The 23,745-nt window shown below is 55.8% G+C and overlaps 1 long non-coding RNA gene across 2 annotated transcripts; it reads left to right on the top strand.

Moving 5' to 3' along the window:
* Positions 1–1,491: 1,491 nt before the first annotated feature.
* Positions 1,492–23,251, top strand: LOC137468007 (uncharacterized). 2 transcript variants are annotated; one of them, XR_010995695.1, is made up of 4 exons: positions 1,492–1,574; positions 12,425–12,526; positions 22,395–22,502; positions 23,180–23,251. It is a non-coding gene; the product is annotated as an uncharacterized lncRNA (long non-coding RNA). The 2 variants fall into 2 exon arrangements; XR_010995694.1 differs by lacking the exon at positions 1,492–1,574 and adding an exon at positions 12,123–12,337.
* The last annotated feature ends 494 nt before the right edge of the window (positions 23,252–23,745 follow it).

Below are 23,745 nucleotides of genomic sequence, written 5' to 3'. Positions count from 1 at the left end.
GGTTTTGCTGAGAAATGGCCCTTTGATGAAACAAAACATTTACAGTCAGGGCAGTCCGTTTATATAGATGGGGGTACACTCTGGGGGTACAGCCAAGGCCATGAGGTCACAGCAGGCTCTGGGGTCACAGCAGGCTGAGGTCACAGCAGGCTCTGAGGTCACAGAGGTGCCAGAGCCCCGTGGTTGCACAGCACCACAACAACCGAGCAGTCAGTCCTTGAGCACAACTGTTGCGGCAGCAGCGGCGCTGGCAGCAGTGGTGCTGACATTGGGACAGCTGTGTGAGCACAGCGGTGGCAGCAAGAGCTGCGGGACTGGCAGAGGGCAAGGCACCATGGCCCTTGCTCTGCGCCTCTTCCTCCTGCTCCTCCTGGCCGTGGCCCTGCCTGCCAGGGCTGCCCAGGCTGCTCCGCTGCAAGCGCGGGGAGCAGGTGAGCCGGCAGCCTGGCTCCCCTTTCCCGGGACAGCGCTCCCTGCTCCCCGGGAAGCGTTGGGGGATGCTTTTCCCTGGGCTTTAGGGAGGGTTTCTGCTGTGGGAGGGAGAGAGACCCCGGGGACCCCGGCAGCCCCATTTTCCTCTCCAGAAATGTCACACAGGGCAGGGAAAGAGGGTGGGGTGTGACCAGGAGCCAGCCCAGAGTTTCCCAAGCCCCTATGCAGCTTTGGCCATGTCCATTCAAATCTGGATCCCTTAGCCTTACCTGACCCCCTTGCAGTGCCCAGTTCCCCAATGCAGAAGGGATCCCAGCACACCGTGGAAATGGGTCTGGTCGCTGCTTCCCTCTAGATTTGGATCGCAAATTGAATTATTTCCAAGTGCTGATGAAGGACACTTTAAAGATCATGGAGAATGCTGGAGAGAAGTTCTAACTTTCTCTTTTTACTGACAGAATAATCAGAGTCAAGGAGGCAAGAGTTCACTCATCTGCCATTTTCATTAGGGTTAAGTCGGGGTTGAAGGATTCTGGAAGCCTTGGCCTGCTCCTTTCTGGAGCCCTGAGTGATCCCACAGGATCGCTGTCAGTGGGAGGAAGGAGCATTTAGCTGTCCACCTTCCTCCCGTATGCATTGCCTGTGTGTGCTTCCATGAGCTCTGTGCAGCCACGGAGAAGAGCAGAGAGGGAAGGGGCCGGGCCCAGGGCTGTGCCCCGGGGCTGAGCCTTGGTGCAGCCTGAGGATCTCCAACAGCGCCACGGGAGCTGTTCTGTCCTGCCTTTCTTTGCAGCTGAAGCTGTTGGTGAAGGTGGTCCAGCTTCCCAACCCATAGCCATTACTGAGCCTCTGGGAGGTGGTGAGGGTAGGTCAAGGCCTTTCCCCCTGGGAGAGCTGCCAGCTCAGAGCCCAAAGCTCGGCCAGGGGGCCATGGCTGCAGGTGCCAGGACAGAACCATGCACGTGTGTGCCCGCGCCCTGCGCCATCCCCTCACGAGTTCTCCTGCGGCTCCGTACTGCCGGTGCAGATCTGCAGAGATGACAGGAGCTTCTGTGGCTGTTGTGTTACAGGTGTGTCTGCAGGGAGGACTTTCCCAGGTCCTTTGGTGGATGTTGCACGCAAGCCCAGCTCCCGTCGCAGGGGTTAGTAGCGTGTCCCTGGTGACCCCACAGGCTAAACAATGATTTTGTGGGATCCATTCCTGGGAAACGGAACTATGTTGCTTGAAGGTCCTCCGTCGGGAAAGAACAAAGCTACAGGACACAAGAAACCCCATGGGCCATCCGAATACATGAGGCAGATGCTGAAAGGATTGCTGCAGGGAGGAAATGGTGAGAGCATTTTCCTCAGCCTTCCCCTGGGACTCAGCAGCCGGGGGCTTTCCCTGCACATCTGGGCACGCCGTGCCCGGCACAGCGGGAAGGGATCCATGGCAGCCTGGCTGCCCTGCTGCTGCTTTCATGGCCTGCAGGGCTGTTTGCCAGCCTGGCCTGGCTGCAGCTTCTCCCCAGCCTCTGCAGGAAGGCATTTGGCACCAGCTGACAGGGAGCGCAAACTGCAGCATGGACCATGCACTCCCTGAGATCCCCTGCAATTTCCCAGTCCCCAGGCAGATTAGGAGGAGCAGTGGTTTGGAGGAGGGAGTGGGTCGTAGCCTACCCAGAAATTTTATAGGGATTTCCTGATCCTTAACCATGCTTGCCTTTCACAAGCATTGCCTCCTGAAGATGCCACCTCCACAATGGGCAGCAGTCCCACCTGATCCAGCTGTCCCTCTTCCTTTCTCCAGAAGTGGATGGAGAGGCTGTGCTGAAGGCTGAGTTTCCCGGAGGAAGCAGTGGCTCATTGGCAGCCTCTGCTGCAGGAAGGGAGGCGATGCCAGGCACAGTCACAGGAGGTAATTGCTGTGCCTCTGGGCCTGCTGAGCCCTGCTGAGGCTTGAGCTGCCCTCTCTGCTGCTTGGCAGTGCGGGAACAGCCCGGACAAGACCGGCACAGCCCAGAGGAATTGTTATGCTCAGGGCACTCGGGTACTGAGCAGTCCTGCTGGGGTCCCTCCATGGGAGACACGTCCCTAAACCTGGGAGAGACTGCACGGGGTGCCCATGGTGGGGAAAGGGCAGAGGGCGAGAGCACGGCTCCAGTGTGTCCTGACAGGGCCTGGCTATGTGCCCTTGGGCTGGGGCAGGTGTGCCAGCAGAAGGAGGGCGGGTGGTTGGTAGGACAGGAGGGAGGGAGGCAGGGCGGGGGTTGGGGAAGGATATTTGCGGCACTGCCTGCTGCAGTTTTCCCAAGGGATTAAAAGAAAGTTTCCTTTGTACAAGTGAGAGAATCCCCATGGGCCGTGGGCTGCTCCAGTTTCCTCTCCAGGGATGCTGCACTGGGCCTGCAAAGAGGATGGGGGTTGACCAGCAGCCAGCCCTGAGCTCCCCAGGCCCCTGTGCAGTTTTGGCCATCTCCATTCTCATCTGGCTCCCACAGACTTACCTGACCCCCTTGCAGTGCCCAGTTCTGTGAGTGAGTAGGGGATCCCAACACACCATGGAAATGGCTCTGATCTTTGCTCCCTTCTAGACTGGGATCAGGACACGGATTATCTGGAAGCCCTGCTGGATTATGGCTTGAGACTCTTGGGAAATGCTGGAGGCAAGTTCTCAATGTACCATCTTGTCAGAATAAGCAGAGACAAGGAGGCCAGAGCTCACACATTTGCCCTTTCCCTTAAGGCACTCTCAGGGCAGATGGATTCAGGAAAATTTGCCCGGCTCCCTTCTCAAGCCCTGAGGGATCCCACAGGATCGCTGTCAGTGGGAGGAAGGAGCATTTAGCTGTCCAACTTCCTCCCGTGTGCAATGCCAGTGTGTGCTTCCGTGTGCTCTGTGCAGCCACGGAGAAGAGCAGAGAGGGAAGGGGCCGGGCCCAGGGCTGTTCCCCAGGGCTGTGCCTTTCGCAGCTCCTTTGCTGGCCCCAGGGAGCCTGAGCTGCTCCTGCTGCAGCTGCCAAGCCCTGGCCCAGGCTGGGGCTGGGTTTAGAGCTGCTGGCAGCTCCAGGGAGTCCTTTCTCCCCTGTCTGTCCTGCAAGGGGCTCCTTCCATCCCACTGTGGGGCCACCGCAGGCACATGGTCCCCCTGCCCCTGCTGCTGAGTGGAAGGCAGAGCTGAGGGAGTGCCTTGGAGGGCACCAATCACCCAGGGGCACTCACTGCCACTCTGGCCTGAAGGAGAATCTTCAGCAGAGTCACAGGAGCTGTTCTGTCCTGCCTTTCTTTGCAGCTGAACCTGTTGCTCAAAGTGATCTGGCTTCCCAACCCACGTTCAGGACTGAGCCCCTGGGATATGGTGAGGGTAGGTCAAGGCCTTTCCCCCTGGGAGAGCTGCCAGCTCAGAGCCCAAAGCTGGGCTGCAGGTGCCAGGACAGAACCATGCACGTGTGTGCCCTCGCCCTGCGCCATCCCCTCAGGAGTTCTGCTCAGGCACAGCAGCTGTTTGGAGGTGGGAGGGTACTGGCCCAGTCTCAAAAACCCCGATGTTTTTCTGATCCTTAACTATGACTTTGAAAAGCTTTGCCTCCTGAAGATGCCCCCTCCCTGAATGGTGGATGATTCCATCTGATCCTGCTGTCCTTTTTCCTTTCTCAAGTGGTGGACACAACATCTCTGCAGAAGGAGGCGACTCCCGGAGGAAGCAGTGGCTCAGTGCCCACCTCTGCTGGAGGAAGGAAGGCGATGCCAGGCACGGACACAGGCACGGGCACGGGCACAGGCACAGGAGGTAATTGCTGTGCCGGGCTCAGCCGGGCTCAGCCCTCAGCAGGGCTGTGTGGCAGCAGCTCTTCCCCCAGGCCCTGCCCTTGCACGGCCCGGCAGCAGCCAAAGCTGGAGGCGCCTCGGCTTTGAGGCCTCTGGAGCTCGTTCCCAGCCCCGGGGAATCGGGACTCGGGCACCAACGCCCCTCCCGCGGCAGCTGCTCCCGCAGCTGGCCCTGAGCGCCCAGAGGCCCAAGGCACAGGAGCAGCCCCGAGCGGGAGCCCTGCTGCGAGCCCAGGGCCAGAGCCAGCCCTGGCTCCTGACTGGGCAGGGGCTGCACTGGCTCCTGACAGGGCCTGACTCTGTCCCCTTGGGCTGGAGGAGCTGTCACAGGGCAGGGAGGGCCAGGGCTGACAGGGGCTGCTCAGGGATGGGTTTGGCCCGGGTCCCTCCAAGCAGCGACTGCCCAAGCAGCTGCGCTGGCCCCGGGCTCTCCTCCCGGCCGGCTGGGCTTTGCTGGGTGGCACAGCCTGTGCCGAGGGGCGGCAAGGTGCCTGCAGGCCCCAGCTCTGGGGGAAGCAGAGGACGTCCTGGCCGTATCCACCGTGCTGCCAGCTCAGCACTGCAGCACAGCGCGGGCTCATGCTCCCCATTGCTCCCACAGATGCAGCCGGCACCACAACACGGGTTCCCGATTCCCAGAAGGACATCAGAACGGGTGTCTGTAAGGGAACAGGCTGCTGGCTAGGGTTAACGGCAGGCCTGTTTCTTTTGGAGCTGGTCTTTATTTTATGCTGTGTTGGAATCTGGTGTTGCTGGAAGAGAAAATGGTGGGTGTTTTGTTCATCATTCTTTCAAATAGTTTCTTTTGAAAGCCTAATGTAGACAGGGAACGTTCCCAGTCAGGCTGCAGTGGAGTTGTGGCCGGTCCGTGGTTGTCCAGAGAGCTCTGCTGAGGGTTCTGCTGCTGCCCAGGGCTTTCATTGGCCTCTTCATTGCTGGGCCTTGTCCTGGGGGGCCTGCTGGGGCTGCAGCCAGTGCTGGCTCCCACTGAGGCTGCCTGGCCAAGAGCAGCCCCAGGGGCACAGGGCGGAGGCAAGGCAAGGTGGGGAGGAGAAAGAGCGGGGACGGGTTCGCCCTCGAAAGGCAGACGCGCTCTGGGGCCCGCTCCTGGCCAGGGAGCCTGCCCAGAGCCGCCCCCTGCTCGCCGGGGCCTTGAGGGGCAGCTGTCCAGCTGGGCCAAGCTGTGCCAGCCGCTCCAGCCGTGCTGGGGAGCCTTGCCAGCTCTGGGCCCTGCTGTGCAGGAGGGTCCCAGTGTGCCGCTGGCAGCCGGGGGCCTCAGCCGCTCCTCTCTGCACAGGAGCGCCTCTGCAGCTTCACAAGACCGGCCAAACACCTCAGTCTGGGAGAACTGGACCTGTCATCCTGCACCTCCTTACCAGTGTCTATTGTCCCTTCCACCGCTGCATTACGAGCCTTTTGATGGAAGTACACTGCAACTACCACCCAGAACAGGACCCTCTCTCCCAGAAGGGACTGGCCCTGCTGTCCTGCCAGGGCAAGAGGTGCAGCCCTCCAACCAGGGAATGGTTTGTTAGAAAAGTTATACTGACTGCTAAAAATGTAGGAGGTTTATTAAAAATTTATTAAAAATACAACCGGAGACTGAATACATAAAATATTAGAGTGCCCAGCATAGAGGATTTTCCCCTCCATGTGCTCATCCGCACAATGGAGGGTTTGCCTTTTCATTCTTTTGCCCTTCTTAAAGTTCTGTCCATCAACTCCTTTTTTACTGTCCAGTGGTGGAGTTTACTTCCTTACATCTCGATTGGAGCTCAGGTGCTGCTCTTGTAACAAGGTGACCCTCTTCAATGTCCCGAACTCAGGTCGCTCCATGAGAACAACACAAAGGGGGGTAAAACAGAACTCTGTAAAACTTCTCTTAACATACATACATTATATTTGTCTTTTACTTGTGAGAGTCAACTATCACATTACTCATCTGTCACAGGCTTGATTCCAGCAACATATTTGGGCTTCAGCTCATGTGTCTGTGTGCTACCTCCAGCACTGGCGCAGCTGCTTGTCTGGTGGACAGGCAGCAGCCAGGCATGGGGCTCCTGAGGCTAACAACAACCTCATGTTATCTTTGTTTTGCATTTTGAAACATTTAGATAAGTTTTTCATTTGTAGCATCTAATAAAAGTTTTTCATAGAATGGAGACCCCAGATGTTTGTTCCACTTTACTTCAAGAGTTCTGTGTTTGTCAAAGGAGTTTTACAGTTGCAGATACCTAGAATCTTCTGACACTTTGGCAATACAAACAAAAAAAAAAATTGTTTTTAATTCATAATGTTTACTCTTGCACAGCCGGGACAAGACCAGCTCAGCCCAGCCCACGGGAATTGTTATGTTCCTGGCACTTGGGTACTGAGCAGTCCTGCAGGGGAACCTTCGTGGGAGAGATGTCCCAAAACCTGGGAGAGATTGCACGGGGTGCCCATGGTGCGGAAAGGGCAGAGGGCATGAGCAAGGCTCCAGTGTGTCCTGAGAGGGCCTGGCTATGTGTTCTTGAGCTGGAGGAGCTGTCACAGGGCAGGGAGGGCCAGGGCTGGCAGGGGCTGCTCAGGGATGGGTTTGGCCCGGGTCCCTCCAAGCAGCGACTGCCCAAGCAGCTGCGCTGGCCCCGGGCTCTCCGGCCCCGGCGGTGAATGGCCGCGGCCCCGGGCTCCGATGGGGCTGCTGAGCAACGCCGGGGGCACGACAAGGGCCTCGCTACGCCCTGGCCTTGTGCTGCAGCCAAACACCTTTACAGCCACGGCGGTTCTCTGGGGCACTGGAGGCTACAAGTCAGGCCGTGCCTTCTCGCACTGAAGAAGGAGCTCCTTGCATTGCCCAGTTCCCTAAAGCACGCCGGGAACCCAGCACAGCATGAAAACGGTTCTGGACTGCGCTCCCGTCTACACTGGGATCGAGATATGGATTGACTGAAAGTGCTGGCTGGTCACAGTGTGAAGATCATGGTGCATGCTGGAGCAACTTCTCCATGTCCCTTTCCTGACAGAACAATCACGGATTATTAATTCTGGCCAAGAGCAGCCCCAGGGGCACAGGGCAGAGGCAAGGAAAGGTGGGGAAGAGAAAGAGCGGGGACGAGATCGCCCTCGAAAGGCAGACGCGCTCTGGGGCCCGCTCCTGGCCAGGGAGCCTGCCCAGAGCCGTCCCCTGCTCGCCGGGGCCTTGAGGGGCAGCTGTCCAGCTGGGCCAAGCTGTGCCAGCAGCTCCAGCCGTGCTGGGGAGCCTTGCCAGCTCTGGGCCCTGCTGTGCAGGAGGGTCCCAGTGTGCCGCTGGCAGCCGGGGGCCTCAGCCGCTCCTCTCTGCACAGGAGCGCCTCTGCAGCTTCACAAGACCGGCCAAACACCTCAGTCTGGGAGAACTGTACCTGTCATCCTGCATCTCGAAGCTCGTGTCCATTGTCACTGCCACATGTGTATTATTATTGCTCAGGACATGCTGCCACCACCACCACCCAGAACAAGACCCTCTGTCCCCAATTGCGCTGGCCCTGTTCACCAGCCAGGACAGGAGGCGCAGCCCTCCTGACAGGGAAGGGCCTGAGTCCAGCAACGTCTTTGTGCTTCAGCTCAGGTGTCTGTGTGCTGCCACCAGCACTGGCAGAGCTGCTTGTCTGGGCACGGCCAGGGTGGGCAGGCAGCAGCCCCACATGGGGCTCCTGAGAAAAAGGGACCCCATTTTGTCCTTGTTTTTCATTTTTACACATTAGAAATTTTTAGAAATATTCAGAAATATTTTTTTGTAGGAAAAAATCCTTAAATAGTTCTTCCTTTTTTCCACAAATCTCAGTATTCTTCAAAGTAGATTTAGAATTCAGAAAAATTTAGAACACTTTTAAACTTCTAGAATAAAAACTAAAATTACATTTAATTGGTCATCTTTACTCTTAGAAGAACTAATTCATCCCAAGACACCCAGCATACTGGAGAGGCTCATTTCCCACTGGAGATTTGTACCTTGTGGCAGCAACCAACTTAAAACCTTTTCCCAGTTGTTTTCAGGGATTTCTGACAAGCTCACCTCTCAGTCTTCAGAGGCAAACTTTGAGCACAGCGGGAATCTCCTGCTGTGCAGGAGGGTCTCTGTGTTCCAGCTGCAACTGGAGCCTCAGCCTCCTCCTCTCTCAAACGGCGTCCCTCTGCAGCTTCACAGGAACGGCCAAACACCTCAGTCTGGGACACCTGTACCAGACATTTCCCATCTCCGTGTCCATGCGCAAAGTCCCTGTCACAGCTGCTTTACCAGCTTGTTGCTGTGCAGATGCTGCCACCACCCAAACAAGGTCCTCTCCCCCTGAAGGAACTTTTGCAAATGTTTCGCATCTCCAAGGGCCAAGCAAAAGCCGTTATTGGTGCTTGCCCTGACTGTCAACTTCTACAACCTCCTGTTTCTACGGGAGCTGTTAACCCTCAAGGATTGCCAAGTTTGCAGCTATGGCAAACCATAGATAGAACCAAAGGCCCATCTTCCGGAAAATTCAAAACTACTCGTGTGTCTGCTGATGCTTTTTCAGGTGCAGTTTTTGCTTCTGCACACACAGGGGAAACAGCCAATCATGCTTGCCAACATTTTCTGCAATCATTTGCTTCATCGGATGAACCCCAAGAAGTAAAACCGGACAATGGCCCCACATACATAGCTCCAAAATTGGCCACATTTTTGAAGGATGAGAATTGCCCAGTCCCCCACAAGTCAGGCAATTATTAAAAAGATACCACACACACAAAAATGCACTCGAGATCAACAGAGAGGGGGAGAGGCCCAAGCAACACCTCAGATGAGGTTGAGCAAAGCTTTATATGGCTTCCATTTTTTGAATAGCTCATTTGCAGAACCTAATCCTCCAGTTTTTAGGCACTTTTCAAATAGCACACAGGCAAAAATGGAAGAAAATCCTCCAGTTTTAATCAGAAACCCTGAGACAGGACAAATTGAAGGACCATTGCCACTAGCAACCTGGGGCAAAGGCTATGCTTGTGTTTCCACAGGTGCCGGACCTAAGTGGGTCCCAGCAAGAAACGTGAAACCATATCACACACAAGAGCTCACCGACAATTCCACGAGCAGGGAAACGAGCACACCGACGTGAGCCGCACAGAGACTGTGGTTCATGCCAGACATTCCCTGTTCAACACACAAAAACTACAAATCTTGAGTTTTATGTGGATGCTTGGACTGTGAAAATTGTTAATATCACAGAGCTCTTTTGGCAGAAGTGTGGTGTGTGTCGTGTTAAAAAAGAATCCAACTATATCCAAATTTGTAAAAATTGACTGTTAGAGGGTCAGTTTAGAGCCTTAGAGTTAGCCAGTCCCTAAACAAATGCTAAAAGATTTGTGTGAGAACCATATGAGAAAGCTTTTACCAAAAAGCAGCTGAACAAGAACATAGAGTTTGATCAAATGATATACTGGCACTTAATTGTTTTACTTACTTACTTTTACAGTGCAGCTATGTCTGTAGATCAGCTAAAAATGAATGTTTAGGTTGCTTTAGCCAAGTCAGCAGGCTCAGACACCACGTCTGACCAATTGGAACCCAGACAAACCCTTTGCGACCCGTTTAGTCAGTGTACCGATACCAGTTAAGAGTGGCCAGTAGCTGATTGTGACAAATATTAATGTGAAGCTACCAACGCGACAAAGCACATAATCAATTAACATCCTTAGGCCCCTGATCTTCTTAAAGCACCCCCTGAACCTCAAGTATTCGAAGTTCTTGCTTCTTTAGCAATAGAATTTTGTGCTGAGTTTCAGTACCAGGGAGATCCACAATTAAGTGTTACGCCCCATCATCCTGGATACACAGCAGCTCAAGTTTGTGGTGCAATTGCACTACCGCAGTGCCCTCTAAGGGTATGAGCCCCCACAGCAACTGCCAAAAAGACATTGGCTCATTTATAGAAATCGAGCCTAACAGGGCATTCCCTGAAAAGTTAAAGGCAGCCCACGTACCCATGTAGCATCAGACAGCTCACTGAAATTGCACCTACCTAATGGCAAAAAATTATCAAGAGAAAACATAGAAAAAAAAAGATTTACCCATCATTATAAAGCAAACTGTAATAACAATTTCAGTCCCTGGGGCCCTGCAAAACGAATTACAGCAGCTTTATTTCTACCTCAAATTGCCTCAAGTAAAGCATTACAACTATTCTACCAGTTAGGGCGTTAGTCAAGAAGTCAGTACTTACTTCCATTACAATTAGTGACATCATGACAGATGTTAGTGCTGTCAAACATACAACCTTACAAAACAGAACCACCATCAATTTTCTTGTACGAGCATATAGACATAGTTGTGAAGATTTTGAAAGACTGTGGTATATAAACTTATCTGACCATTCAGTGTCCATCCACAAACAACTTCAGAAACTGAGAGATTTGACAAATCAAATTAAAATAAATGCTAGATCATAGTTAGACGACTTGTTGGAAGGATAGAGTTTGACACAACGACCGGGCAATCAGTCCCTGAGCACAACTGTTGCGGCAGCAGCGGCGCTGGCAGCAGTGGTGCCGACACTGGGACAGCGGTGTGAGGACAGCGGTGGCAGCAAGAGCTGCGGGACTGGCAGAGGGCAAGGCAGCATGGCCCTTGCTCTGCGCCTCTTCCTCCTGCTCCTCCTGGCCGTGGCCCTGCCTGCCAGGGCTGCCCAGGCTGCTCCGTGGGAAGCAGGTGAGCCGGAAGCCTGGCTCCCCTTTCCTGGGATAGCGCTCCCTGCTCCCCGGGAAGCGCTGGGGGATGCTTTTCCCCAGGGCTTTAGGGAGGGTTTCTGCTGTGGGAGGAAGAGAGACCCCGGGGACCCTGGGCAGCCCCATTTTCCTCCCCAGAAATGTTACATAGGGCAGGGAAAGAGGGTGGGGAATGGCCAGGAGCCAGCCCAGAGCTCCCCAGGCCGCTGTGCAGCTTTGGCCATGTCCATTCACATCTGGCTGCCTTGGCCTTACCCGAGCCCCTTGCAGTGCCCAGTTGCCAAAGGCAGGTGGAAACCCCAGCACCTCATGGAAATGGTTCTGATCTGTGCTCCCTTCTAGATTGGGATGGTAACTTGCAATGTCTGGATGCCCTGCTGGATGAGAGCTTGAAAATGTTGGAGAATGCTGCAGGCAAGTTCACCCTGTGCCTTTCCTGAGAGAAAAACCAGTGTAAATGTGGCAACAGCTAACTCAAGAGCCATTTCCTTTAACATAATCACATGGCTGAAGGAATCTGGAAAACATGCCTTGCTCCTTTCTAGAGCCCTGAGGGATCCCACAGGATCGCTATCAGTGGGAGGAAGGAGCATTTAGCTCTCCATCTTCCATCCAGGTGCAATGCCAGTGTGTCCTTCCGGGTGCTCTGTGCAGCCACGGAGAAGAGCAGAGAGGGAAGGGGCCAGGCCCAGGGCTGTTCCCCGGGGCTGTGCCTTTCGCAGCTCCTTTGCTGGCCCCAGGGAGCCTGAGCTGCTCCTGCTGCTGCTGCCAAGCCCTGGCCCAGGCTGGGGCTGGGTTTAGAGCTGCTGGCAGCTCCAGGGAGTCCTTTCTCCCCTGTCTGCCCTGCAAGGGGCTCCTTCCATCCCAGTGTGGGGCCACCGCAGGCACATGGTCCCCCTGCCCCTGCTCCTGAGTGGAAGGCAGAGCTGAGGGAGTGCCTTGGAGGGCACCAATCACCCAGGGACACTCACTGCCACTCTGGCCTGAAGGAGAATCTTCAGCAGAGTCACAGGAGCTGTTCTGTCCTGCCTTTCTTTGCAGCTGAACCTGTTGGTGAAAGTGATCTGGCTTCCCAACCCACTTTCAGGATTGAGCCTTTGGGGTATGGTGAGGGTAGGTCAAGGCCTTTCCCCCTGGGAGAGCCGCCAGCTCAGAGCCCAAAGCTCGGCCAGGGGGCCATGGCTGCAGGTGCCAGGACAGAACCATGCACGTGTGTGCCCTCGCCCTGCGCCATCCCCTCAGCGCTCCTGCGGCTCCGTGCTGCCCGTGCAGATCTGCAGAGATGACAGGAGCTTCTGTGGCTGTTGAGTTACAGGTGTGTCTGCAGGGCGGACTTTCCCAGGTCCTTTGGTGGATGTTGCACGCAAGCCCAGCTCCCGTCGCAGGGGTGAGTAGTGTGTCCCTGCTGACCCCACAGGCTGAGCACTGGCTTTCTGGGATCCATTCCTGGGAAACGGAACTATGTTGCTCTAAGGTCCACCAACGGGAAAGAACAAAGCTACAGGACACAAGAAACCCCATGAGCCATCCCAACACATGAGGCAAATGCTGAAGGAAATGCTGCCAACAGGATAAGGTGTGTCTATGTCCCTCTGCCTTGCCCTGGGACTCAGCAGCCTGGGGCTTTCCCTGCACATCTGGACATGCCGTGCCCGGCACAGTGGGAATGGATCCATGGTGGCCTGGCTGCCCTGCTGCTGCTTTCAATGCCTGCAGGGCTGTTTGCCAGCCTGGCCTGGCTGCAGCTTCTCCCCAGCCTCTGCAGGAAGGCATTTGGCCCCAGCTGACAGGGAGCCCAAACGGCAGCATGGGCCTGAGATCCCCCACAATTTCCCAGTCTCCAGGCAGATTAGGAGGGGTGCCTGTACGGAGAAGGGAGGGACCTGACCCACCCAAAAAGTTTATAGGGATTTCCTAATTCTTAACCATGTCTTTGGCAAGCCTTGCCTCCTGAAGTTGCCATCTTCCCAGTGGGGAACAGCCCCACCTGATCCAGCTGTCCCTTTTCCTTTCTCCAGAGATGGAAGGAGAGGCTGTGCTGAAGGCTGAGTTTCCCGGAGGAAGCAGTGGCTCATTGGCAGCCTCTGCTGCAGGAAGGGAGGCGATGCCAGGCACAGTCACAGGAGGTAATTGCTGTGCCTCTGGGCCTGCTGAGCCCTGCTGAGGCTTGAGCTGCCCTCTCTGCTGCTTGGCAGTGCGGACACAGCCCGGACAAGACCGGCACAGCCCAGAGGAATTGTTATGCTCAGGGCACTCGGGTACTGAGCAGTCCTGCTGGGGTCCCTCCGTGGGAGACACGTCCCTAAACCTGGGAGAGACTGCACGGGGTGCCAATAGTGGGGAAAGGGCAGAGGGCGAGAGCACGGCTCCAGTGTGTCCTGAGAGGGACTGGCTTTGTCCTGTTGGGTCGGGGGAGCAATTCCCGGGGAAAGAGGAATAGAGACAGAGAAGAAGTTCAGGATGGAGAGAGAGATGGCAGGAGGGAGGGAGGGATGATTATGGTGCTACCTGCTGCATTTTTTCACTGGTGCTTTAGCAAGACTTTCAGCTGTGGGAGTGAGTGAGCCCCTGTGCCCCCTGGGCTGGTCCAGCCACGCCTCCAGGGATGTTGCACTGGGCCTACAAAGAGGATGGAGAGTGACCAGGAGCCAGCCCAGAGCTCCCCAGGCCCCTGTGCACCTCTGGCCGTGTCTATTGCCACCTGGCTCCCACGGCCTTTCCCAACTGCCTTGCAGTGCCCAGTTCCCGAAGGCTGAAGGAGACCCGTGCACACCATGGAAATGGTTCTGATCTGTGCTCCTTTCTAGATTGGGATCGCCGATTGCATTATCTGGATGCCCTGCTGGATGATGCCCGGAAACTCTTGGAGAATGCTGAAGGCAAGTTCTCCATGTGCTTTTCCAAAGAGTGTCAATGCCCTAGCATCACTACAGGTGTCAGGACAGAACCATGCACGAGTGTGCCCTCGCCCTGCGCCATCCACTAAGCGCTCCTGCGGCTCAGGCCTGTTTGGGAAAGGGCCAGCCCTGGCCCTGCCCCAAAAGCTATGACATTTTCTGAACCTTCTGCATATATTTGAAAAGCATGATGTCCTGAAGATGCCAGCATCCAAATCAGGATCTCTTCCATCTGATCCTGCTGTCTTTTTCCTTTCTCAAGTGGTGGACCAAACATCACTGCAGAAGGAGGCGCATCCCGGAGGAAGCAGTGGCTCAGTGCCCACCTCTGCTGGGGGAAGGAAGGCGATTCCAGGCACGGACACAGGCACAGGCACAGGCACAGGAGGTAATTTCTGTGCCGGGCTCAGCCGGGCTCAGCCCTCAGCAGGGTTGTGTGGCAGCAGCTCTTCCCCCAGGCCCTGCCCTTGCACGGCCCGGCAGCAGCCAAAGCTGGAGGCACCTCGGCTTCGAGGCCTCTGGAGCTCGTTCCCAGCCCCGGGGAATCGGGACTCGGGCACCAAGGCCCCTCCCGCGGCAGCTGCTCCCGCAGCTGGCCCTGAGCGCCCAGAGGCCCAAGGCACAGGAGCAGCCCCGAGCGGGAGCCCTGCTGCGAGCCCAGGGCCAGAGCCAGCCCTGGCTCCTGACTGGGCAGGGGCTGCACTGGCTCCTGACAGGGCCTGACTCTGTCCCCTGGGGCTGGGGGAGCTGTCACGGGGCAGGAAGGGCCAGGGCTGGCAGGGGCTGCTCAGGGATGGGTTTGGCCCGTGTCCCTCCAAGCAGCGACTGCCCAAGCAGCTGCGCTGGCCCCGGGCTCTCCTCCCGGCCGGCTGGGCTTTGCTGGGTGGCACAGCCTGTGCCGAGGGGCGGCAAGGTGCCTGCAGGCCCCAGCTCTGGGGGAAGCAGAGAACGTCCTGGCCGTATCCACCGTGCTGCCAGCTCAGCAGCGCAGCACAGCGCGGGCTCACGCTCCCCACCGAACCTGTAGAGCTTCAAAGCAAGACAGGAACACATGCCCTGAATCCACTTTGATGAATCTCAAGGATTTTCTGCTCGCAGCATGGACACAAGCAGTGCACGATAGGTACAGCATAGACTCTGTTCACTGTGTCACTTGCCATGGCCTCTTTCACAGTCATATCCTTCCCCCTTCACATGTCCTGCCAAACACCTAAGGGAGAACTGGACCTCTAATCGCACATCTCCATGCCCATGCGTAATGTCCCTGTCACAGCTGCTTTATCAACTTGCTGCTGTGCGGATGCTGCCACCAGCCAAACAAGGTCCTCTACCCCTGAAGGCACTGGCCCCGCTCTCAGGCCCTTACTGAAGGTGAGTAGGGCTTGGCCCAACTCCTCTGTTACCATAAAGACATGGAGCTGTCACCCCAGTGTCCGGGTGGTACCACCAGCAAAGCCCAGCCGGCACCAGCCCTGGCTGAGCTCCATGCCCAGGAGCAGCCGTGGATGCCCACGGTGAGGGCAGGCAGGAGCCAGGCAGGGGCTGCTGTGAGCAGCAGCGGGGCCCCGAGGGGCTGGGCGAGCCCATGCTGAGCGTCCCTGGGCTGAGGGCCCATTTCCTTCAGTGGGATCATCTGGGCCTGCAGCTCCTCCAGTGGCATGCCCAGGAAAAGAGGGAAGCCATCAAGAGCCTGTGAGTCACAGGGACGGGGTGTGGCTTCCTCCCTCCTTGGGTAGCGGGTTGGTTAAAAGAGGCCTCTAGGGAGCGCGGCGAACAGGAGCGGGCAAACAGGGCTGTGGCTCGCCTCTGAAGGGCAGTTCGCGAGGCAGTTGGCACAGGCAGGGCAAGCAGGAAGGGTTGCAGGTTTTCTTTCTAGTCAGGTTTGCTGTGTGTTGTTTGCAGCGTTTCTGTTGGTTGATTGGTTTTGGGGTTACTGGTAGTAATGGTTTTTACGTGATTGAAAAGTGTAGATAATACGAGTGTATGTAATCAGATGGAACCCTCCAAAAAGGATGCATCTGTCCAGACCCATTCCTGTGCAGAGTGTTTGAGCTCAGCGGTGGATTCAGGGGGCGTTGTGGAGAAAACCTGCCTGCGGTGTGAACAGGTGAACAATCTCCTTTCACTGGTGGCCGAGCTTACGGAGCAAGTTGAAAGACTCAGGAGTATCAGGGAAAGAGAAAGGGAAATAGATTGGTGGAGTTCAGCCCTTCCATCCTTAAGGGAGGCCCAGCAAGAGTCAGAGGACTCCCATGCCTCTCACTGTCAGGCAATAGAGGGGCACCTGGTAGATGAAGGAGAGTGGAAATGGGTCCCTGCCCAGGGAGGGTATGATAAAAATTCCTCCCAACCCCCATCCCTTAGCCAGGTGCCACTTCAGAATAGGTATGCGCCCCTGGATCTAGAGACTCAGCCAGATGATTTAGAAGAAGCTTATCTGCCCAGTCAGCCTCCCAGTTATCATTAACCTATAAGATGGATCACTACCTCTAATATCAAAAAGATAAGAAGGGTAATTGTAGTGGCTGATTCTCTTCTGAGGGGAGCAGGGGGCCCCGTACGTCGACCGAACCCACCCCACAGGGAGGTCTGCTGCCTCCCTGGGGCCCGGGGACGAAAGATCACTGAGACACTGCCTGGGCTGATTCAGTCCTCTGATTATTACCCACTGCTGATACTCCAGGTTGGCAGCGATGAGATTGAAAAGAGGAGTGTCAGGACAATTAAAAGGGACTTTAGGGCACTGGGACAAGTGGTTGATGGGACGGGGGCACAGGTAGTCCTTTCCTCAGTCCCTTTGGTGGCTGGGAAAAACGGTGAAAGGAACAGGGGAGCTCAAACTATCAATGAGTGTTGCAAGGGTTGGTGTCATCAGCAGAATTTTGGATTCTTTGATCATGGGGCAACTTTTATGGCACCTGGCCTGCTGCAACCAGATGCTCTCCATCTCTCTGTTAAAGGCAGAAGGCTTTTAGCTGATGAGCTAGCAGACCTTGTTGAGAGGGCTTTAAACTAGGTTTCAAGGGGGAAGGGGATATAGCTGGGCTCTCTGGAAGCAGGCCCAAGGATGGTAAGCCTGAGTTAGGGATGGAATCAGCAGCCCAGCTGAGGTGCATGCACACCAATGCACACAGCATGGGCAACAAACAAGAAGAGCTGGAGGCCATGGTGCAGCAGCAGAGCTGCAGAGCTATGCTATAATTGCCATCACAGAAACAGGGTGGGATGACTCACATGGCTGGAGCACTGCCCTGGATAGCTACAAGCACTTCAGGAGAGACACGAGAGGGAGAAGAGGTGGAGGGGTGGCCCTTTATTTAAAGAATAAAAAAGGGAGGCTTTGGACACCATGGATATTGGAACTAATTGGCAGAATGTTGAATGCCTATGGTAAGAATTAGGGGGAAGGCCAACAAGGCTGACATCCTACTGAGAGTCTGTTATCATCCACCCAGGCAGGAAGAAGAGGTGGACAACTCATTCTATAAGAGCTAGAGAATGTTTCAGGATCATCAGCCCTTGCTCTTGTAGGCGACTTCAACTTGCCAGATATCTGCTGGGAACTCAATACAGCAGAAAAAAAGCAGCCCAGGAAATCTGTAGAGTGTGTGGAGGACAACTGTTTGTTGCAGCTGGTGGGCGAGCCCCACAGGGGAGGGACCATGTTAGATCTGCTGTTTGCAAATAGAGGTGGACTGGGGAGAGATGTGGTGGTTGGAGGCTGCTTGGGCCACAGTGATCATGAAATGATAGAATTTGTTGCATGGCAAGCTGATCTGTAGTCAGCATTAATCAAGTTATAATAAGCAGTCCAGCTCTGCTCCGTGTACCAGCCTCTGTGTTTGACTGGCAGAAGCACACAGCCAGTGGGAGCTCTCCTAGGATGCAGGCATTGTATAGGTTCAGAGTCTCGGGGCACACAGATAGACCAATGAGCTGTCTCGACCTGGGAGCTTTGAATGGGCTATAAAAGAAAGCTCCGGACAATAAACAAGGCTGTTTTTCAGAGGAAACACGAGTGGTCTGCCTTATGTTATGTCTCAGACATGGGAACACCGTGGTATCAAGATGTCTTGCTATTTTGTGAAATCAGGAGGAACGTCAATAAGACTTTTACATTGGACTTCCAGAGGGCAGACTTTGGCCTGTTTCGGAGACTTGTTCAGAGAGTTCCTTGGGAAGCAGCCCTTAAAAACAAAGGAGTCCAGGAAAAGTGGGCATGCTTCCAAACAGAGATCTTGAGGGCACAGGAGCAGGCCGCCCCTGGGTGCCGAACGATGAGTCGACGAGGTAAATGCCCAGCCTGGATGGGCAAGGAGGTTTTGGAGGAATTTAGGAATAAAAGGAGGATGTATCATCTTTGGAAGGAGGGTCGGGTCTCTCCGGAAGAATTTAAGGGGGTTGCTAAAAGCATGTAGGAAAAAAAAATTAGGGAGGCCAAAGCTCAGTTTGAACTTAAAATGACAACTTCTGTAAAGGGTAATAAAAATGTTTTTACAAATACATCACTGGTAAAAGGAAGGGTAAGACCAACCTTTGTTCTTTATTAGATGTGGGAGGGAACTTAGTAACTGCAGATCAGGAGAAGGCAGAGGTGCTTAACGCCTTCTTTGCCTCAGTCCTTAGTGGGAATGACTTGTCCCCAGGACAGCTGTCCTCCTGGGTTGGTTGATGGAGCCAGGGAGCAGAATGGGCCCCCTGTTATCCAGGAGGAGGCAGTCAGAACTGCTGAGCTGTTTAGACGTTCATAAATCCATGGGAACAGATGGGATGCAGCCCAGGGTGATGAGGGAGTTGGCAGATGAGCTTGCAAAGCCACTCTCCATCATTTACCAGCAGTCCTGGCTCACTGGTGAGGTTCCAGATGGCTGGAAGCTGCACAGTGTCACACCCATTCACAACAAGGGCAGGAAGGAGGATCCTGGTAATTACAGGCCACTCAGCCTGACCTCAGTACCCGGTAAGGTCATGGAACAGTTTATACCGAGTGTCATCACACAGCATCTACAGGATGGCCAGGGTATCAGACCCAGCCAGCAGGGGTTTAGGAGGCGTAGGTCATGTCTGACCAAGCTGTTATACTTTTATGACCAAGTGACCCACCTGGTGGATGCAGGAAAGGCTGCGGATGTTGTCTGTTTGGACTCCAGCACGGCCTTTGACACTGTCTCCCACAGCACACTCCTGGAAGAGCTGCAGCCCACGGCTGGGACAGGAGCACTCTGTGCTGGGTTCAGAACTGGCTGGATGGCCGGGCCCAGAGAGTGGTGGTGAGCGGTGCTGCATCCAGCTGGCAGCCAGCCAGCAGTGGTGTCCTCCAGGGCTCTGTGCTGGGGCCAGCTCTGTTCAATGTTTCTATTGACCACATGGATGAGGGGATTGAGTCTTTCACCAGTAAATCTGCAGACAACACCAAGCTGGGAGTGTGTGTCGATCTGTTGGAAGGCAGGAGGGCTCTGCAGGGAGACCTGGAACGGCTGGATGGATGGGCAGAGTCCAGTAGGATGAAGTTTAGTAAGTCCAAGTACCCACTCCTGCATTTTGGCCACAATAACCCCCTGCGGCGTTATAGGCTGGGGACGGTGTGGCTGGGCAGTGCCCAGGCAGAAAGGGACCTGGGGGGAACTGGTCGACAGCCGGCTGAACATGAGCCAGCAGTGTGCCCTGGTGGCCAAGAAGGCCAATGGCTCCTGGCCTGGATCAGCAGGAGCAGGGAGATCATTCTGCCCCTGTGCTTGGCGCTGGTCAGGGCACACCTTGAGTGCCGTGTCCGGTTCTGGGCCCTCCGTTTGGGACGGACATTGACACACTCGAGCACATCCAGAGGAGGCAACGAGGCTGGTGAGGGGCCAGGAACACAAGCCCTGTGAGGAGCAGCTGAGGGAGCTGGCGGTGTCCAGCCTGGAGAAAAGGAGACTCAAGGGTGGCCTTATCACTCTACAACTTCCTGAAAGGTGGCTGTGCTCAGGTGGGGTTGGGCTCTTTCTCCAAGCAGCAACTGACAGAACCAGAGGACACAGCCTCAAGCTGCACCAAGGGAAATGTAGATTGGACGTTAGGAAAAGGTTTTTCACGGAAAGAGTGATAAAGTACAGGCATGGCCTACCCGGGGAGGTGGTGGAGTCACCGTCCCTGGACGTGTTTAAAAAAACACTGGACGTGGCACTCGGTGCCATGATTTAGTTCAAGTACTGGGACATGGGTTGGACTCGATGATCTTGAAGGTCTCTTCCAACATGGTCATTCTGTGAATTTTGTATGAATTCTGTGAATTCTGAGCAGCTTCAGGCACACAGCCTGACCAGCAATGTCAGCTGGCAAAACAAAGGTTTTGCTGAGAAATGGCCCTTTGATGAAACAAAACATTTACAGTCAGGGCAGTCCGTTTGTATAGATGGGGGTACACTATGGGGGTACAGCCAAGGCCATGAGGTCACAGCAGGCTCTGGGGTCACAGCAGGCTGAGGTCACAGCAGGCTCTGAGGTCACAGAGGTGCCAGAGCCCCGTGGTTGCACAGCACCACAACAACCGAGCAGTCAGTCCTTGAGCACAACTGTTGCGGCAGCAGCGGCGCTGGCAGCAGTGGTGCTGACACTGGGACAGCGGTGTCAGGACAGCGGTGGCAGCAAGAGCTGCGGGACTGGCAGAGGGCAAGGCACCATGGCCCTTGCTCTGCGCCCCTTCCTCCTGCTCCTCCTGGCCGTGGCCCTGCCTGCCAGGGCTGCCCAGGCTTCTCCGCTGAAGCGCGGGGAGCAGGTGAGCCGGCAGCCTGGCTCCCCTTTCCCGGGACAGCGCTCCCTGCTCCCCGGGAAGCACTGGGGGATGCTTTTCCCTGGGCTTTAGGGAGGGTTTCTGCTGTGGGAGGGAGAGAGACCCCGGGGACCCCGGCAGCCCCATTTTCCTCTCCAGAAATGTCACACAGGGCAGGGAAAGAGGGTGAGGTGTGACCAGGAGCCAGCCCAGAGTTTCCCAAGCCCCTATGCAGCTTTGGCCATGTCCATTCAAATCTGGATCCCATAGCCATACCTGACCCCCTTGCAGTGCCCAGTTCCCTAATGCAGAAGGGATACCAGCACACCGTGGAAATGGGTCTGGTCGCTGCTTCCCTCTAGATTTGGATCGCAAATTGAATTATTTCCAAGTGCTGATGAAGGACACTTTAAAGATCATGGAGAATGCTGGAGAGAAGTTCTAACTTTCTTTTTTTACTGACAGAATAATCAGAGTCAAGGAGGCAAGAGTTCACTCATCTGCCATTTTCATTAGGGTTAAGTCGGGGTTGAAGGATTCTGGAAGCCTTGGCCTGCTCCTTTCTGGAGCCCTGAGTGGTCCCACAGGATCGCTGTCAGTGGGAGGAAGGAGCATTTAGCTGTCCACCTTCCTCCCGTATGCATTGCCTGTGTGTGCTTCCATGAGCTCTGTGCAGCCACGGAGAAGAGCAGAGAGGGAAGGGGCCGGGCCCAGGGCTGTGCCTCGGGGCTGAGCCTTGGTGCAGCCTGAGGATCTCCAACAGCGCCACGGGAGCTGTTCTGTCCTGCCTTTCTTTGCAGCTGAAGCTGTTGGTGAAGGTGGTCCAGCTTCCCAACCCATAGCCATTACTGAGCCTCTGGGAGGTGGTGAGGGTAGGTCAAGGCCTTTCCCCCTGGGAGAGCCGCCAGCTCAGAGCCCAAAGCTCGGCCAGGGGGCCATGGCTGCAGGTGCCAGGACAGAACCATGCGCGTGTGTGCCCTCGCCCTGCGCCATCCCCTCACGAGTTCTCCTGCAGCTCCGTGCTGCCGGTGCAGATCTGCAGAGATGACAGGAGCTTCTGTGCCTGTTGAGTTACAGGTGTGTCTGCAGGGAGGACTTTCCCAGGTCCTTTGGTGGATGTTGCACGCAAGCCCAGCTCCCGTCGCAGGGGTGAGTAGCGTGTCCCTGCTGACCCCACAGGCTAAACAATGATTTTGTGGGATCCATTCCTGGGAAATGGAACTATGTTGCTTGAAGGTCCTCCGACGGGAAAGAACAAAGCTACAGGACACAAGAAACCCCATGGGCCATCCGAATACATGAGGCAAATGCTGAAAGGATTGCTGCAGGGAGGAAATGGTGAGAGCATTTTCCTCAGCCTTCCCCTGGGACTCAGCAGCCGGGGGCTTTCCCTGCACATCTGGACACGCCGTGCCCGGCACAGCGGGAAGGGATCCAGGGCAGCCTGGCTGCCCTGCTGCTGCTTTCACGGCCTGCAGGGCTGTTTGCCAGCCTGGCCTGGCTGCAGCTTCTCCCCAGCCTCTGCAGGAAGGCATTTGGCACCAGCTGACAGGGAGCGCAAACTGCAGCATGGGCCATGCACTCCCTGAGATCCCCTGCAATTTCCCAGTCCCCAGGCAGATTAGGAGGAGCAGTGGTTTGGAGGAGGGAGTGGGTCGTAGCCTACCCAGAAATTTTATAGGGATTTCCTAATCCTTAACCATGCTTGCCTTTCACAAGCATTGCCTCCTGAAGATGCCACCTCCACAATGGGCAGCAGTCCCACCTGATCCAGCTGTCCCTCTTCCTTTCTGCAGAAGTGGATGGAGAGGCTGTGCTGAAGGCTGAGTTTCCCGGAGGAAGCAGTGGCTCATTGGCAGCCTCTGCTGCAGGAAGGGAGGCGATGCCAGGCACAGTCACAGGAGGTAATTGCTGTGCCTCTGGGCCTGCTGAGCCCTGCTGAGGCTTGAGCTGCCCTCTCTGCTGCTTGGCAGTGCGGGCACAGCCCGGACAAGACCGGCACAGCCCAGAGGAATTGTTATGCTCAGGGCACTCGGGTACTGAGCAGTCCTGCTGGGGTCCCTCTGTGGGAGAGACGTCCCTAAACCTGGGAGAGACTGCACGGGGTGCCCATGGTGGGGAAAGGGCAGAGGGCGAGAGCACGGCTCCAGTGTGTCCTGAGAGGGCCTGGCTATGTGCCCTTGGGCTGGGGCAGGTGTGCCAGCAGAAGGAGGGCGGGTGGTTGGTAGGACAGGAGGGAGGGAGGGAGGGAGGGCGTTGGGGAGGGATATTTGCGGCACTGCCTGCTGCAGTTTTCCCAAGGGATTAAAAGAAAGTTTCCTTTGTACAAGTGAGAGAATCCCCATGGGCCGTGGGCTGCTCCAGTTTCCTCTCCAGGGATGCTGCACTGGGCCTGCAAAGAGGATGGGGGTTGACCAGCAGCCAGCCCTGAGCTCCCCAGGCCCCTGTGCAGTTTTGGCCATCTCCATTCTCATCTGGCTCCCACAGACTTGACCTGACCCCCTTGCAGTGCCCAGTTCTGTGAGTGAGTAGGGGATCCCAACACACCATGGAAATGGCTCTGATCTTTGCTCCCTTCTAGACTGGGATCAGGACACGGATTATCTGGAAGCCCTGCTGGATTATGGCTTGAGACTCTTGGGAAATGCTGGAGGCAAGTTCTCAATGTACCATCTTGTCAGAATAAGCAGAGACAAGGAGGCCAGAGCTCACACATTTGCCCTTTCCCTTAAGGCACTCTCAGGGCAGATGGATTCAGGAAAATTTGCCCGGCTCCCTTCTCAAGCCCTGAGGGATCCCACAGGATCGCTGTCAGTGGGAGGAAGGAGCATTTAGCTGTCCAACTTCCTCCCGTGTGCAATGCCAGTGTGTGCTTCCGTGTGCTCTGTGCAGCCACGGAGAAGAGCAGAGAGGGAAGGGGCCGGGCCCAGGGCTGTTCCCCGGGGCTGTGCCTTTCGCAGCTCCTTTGCTGGCCCCAGGGAGCCTGAGCTGCTCCTGCTGCAGCTGCCAAGCCCTGGCCCAGGCTGGGGCTGGGTTTAGAGCTGCTGGCAGCTCCAGGGAGTCCTTTCTCCCCTGTCTGTCCTGCAAGGGGCTCCTTCCATCCCAGTGTGGGGCCACCGCAGGCACATGGTCCCCCTGCCCCTGCTG

Source organism: Anomalospiza imberbis, unplaced genomic scaffold (genome assembly GCF_031753505.1).
Source record: "Anomalospiza imberbis isolate Cuckoo-Finch-1a 21T00152 unplaced genomic scaffold, ASM3175350v1 scaffold_96, whole genome shotgun sequence".
NCBI lineage: Eukaryota > Metazoa > Chordata > Aves > Passeriformes > Viduidae > Anomalospiza > Anomalospiza imberbis.
Note: the sequence above shows the minus strand (reverse complement) of the source record. Positions and strands in the feature narration are given on the sequence as shown.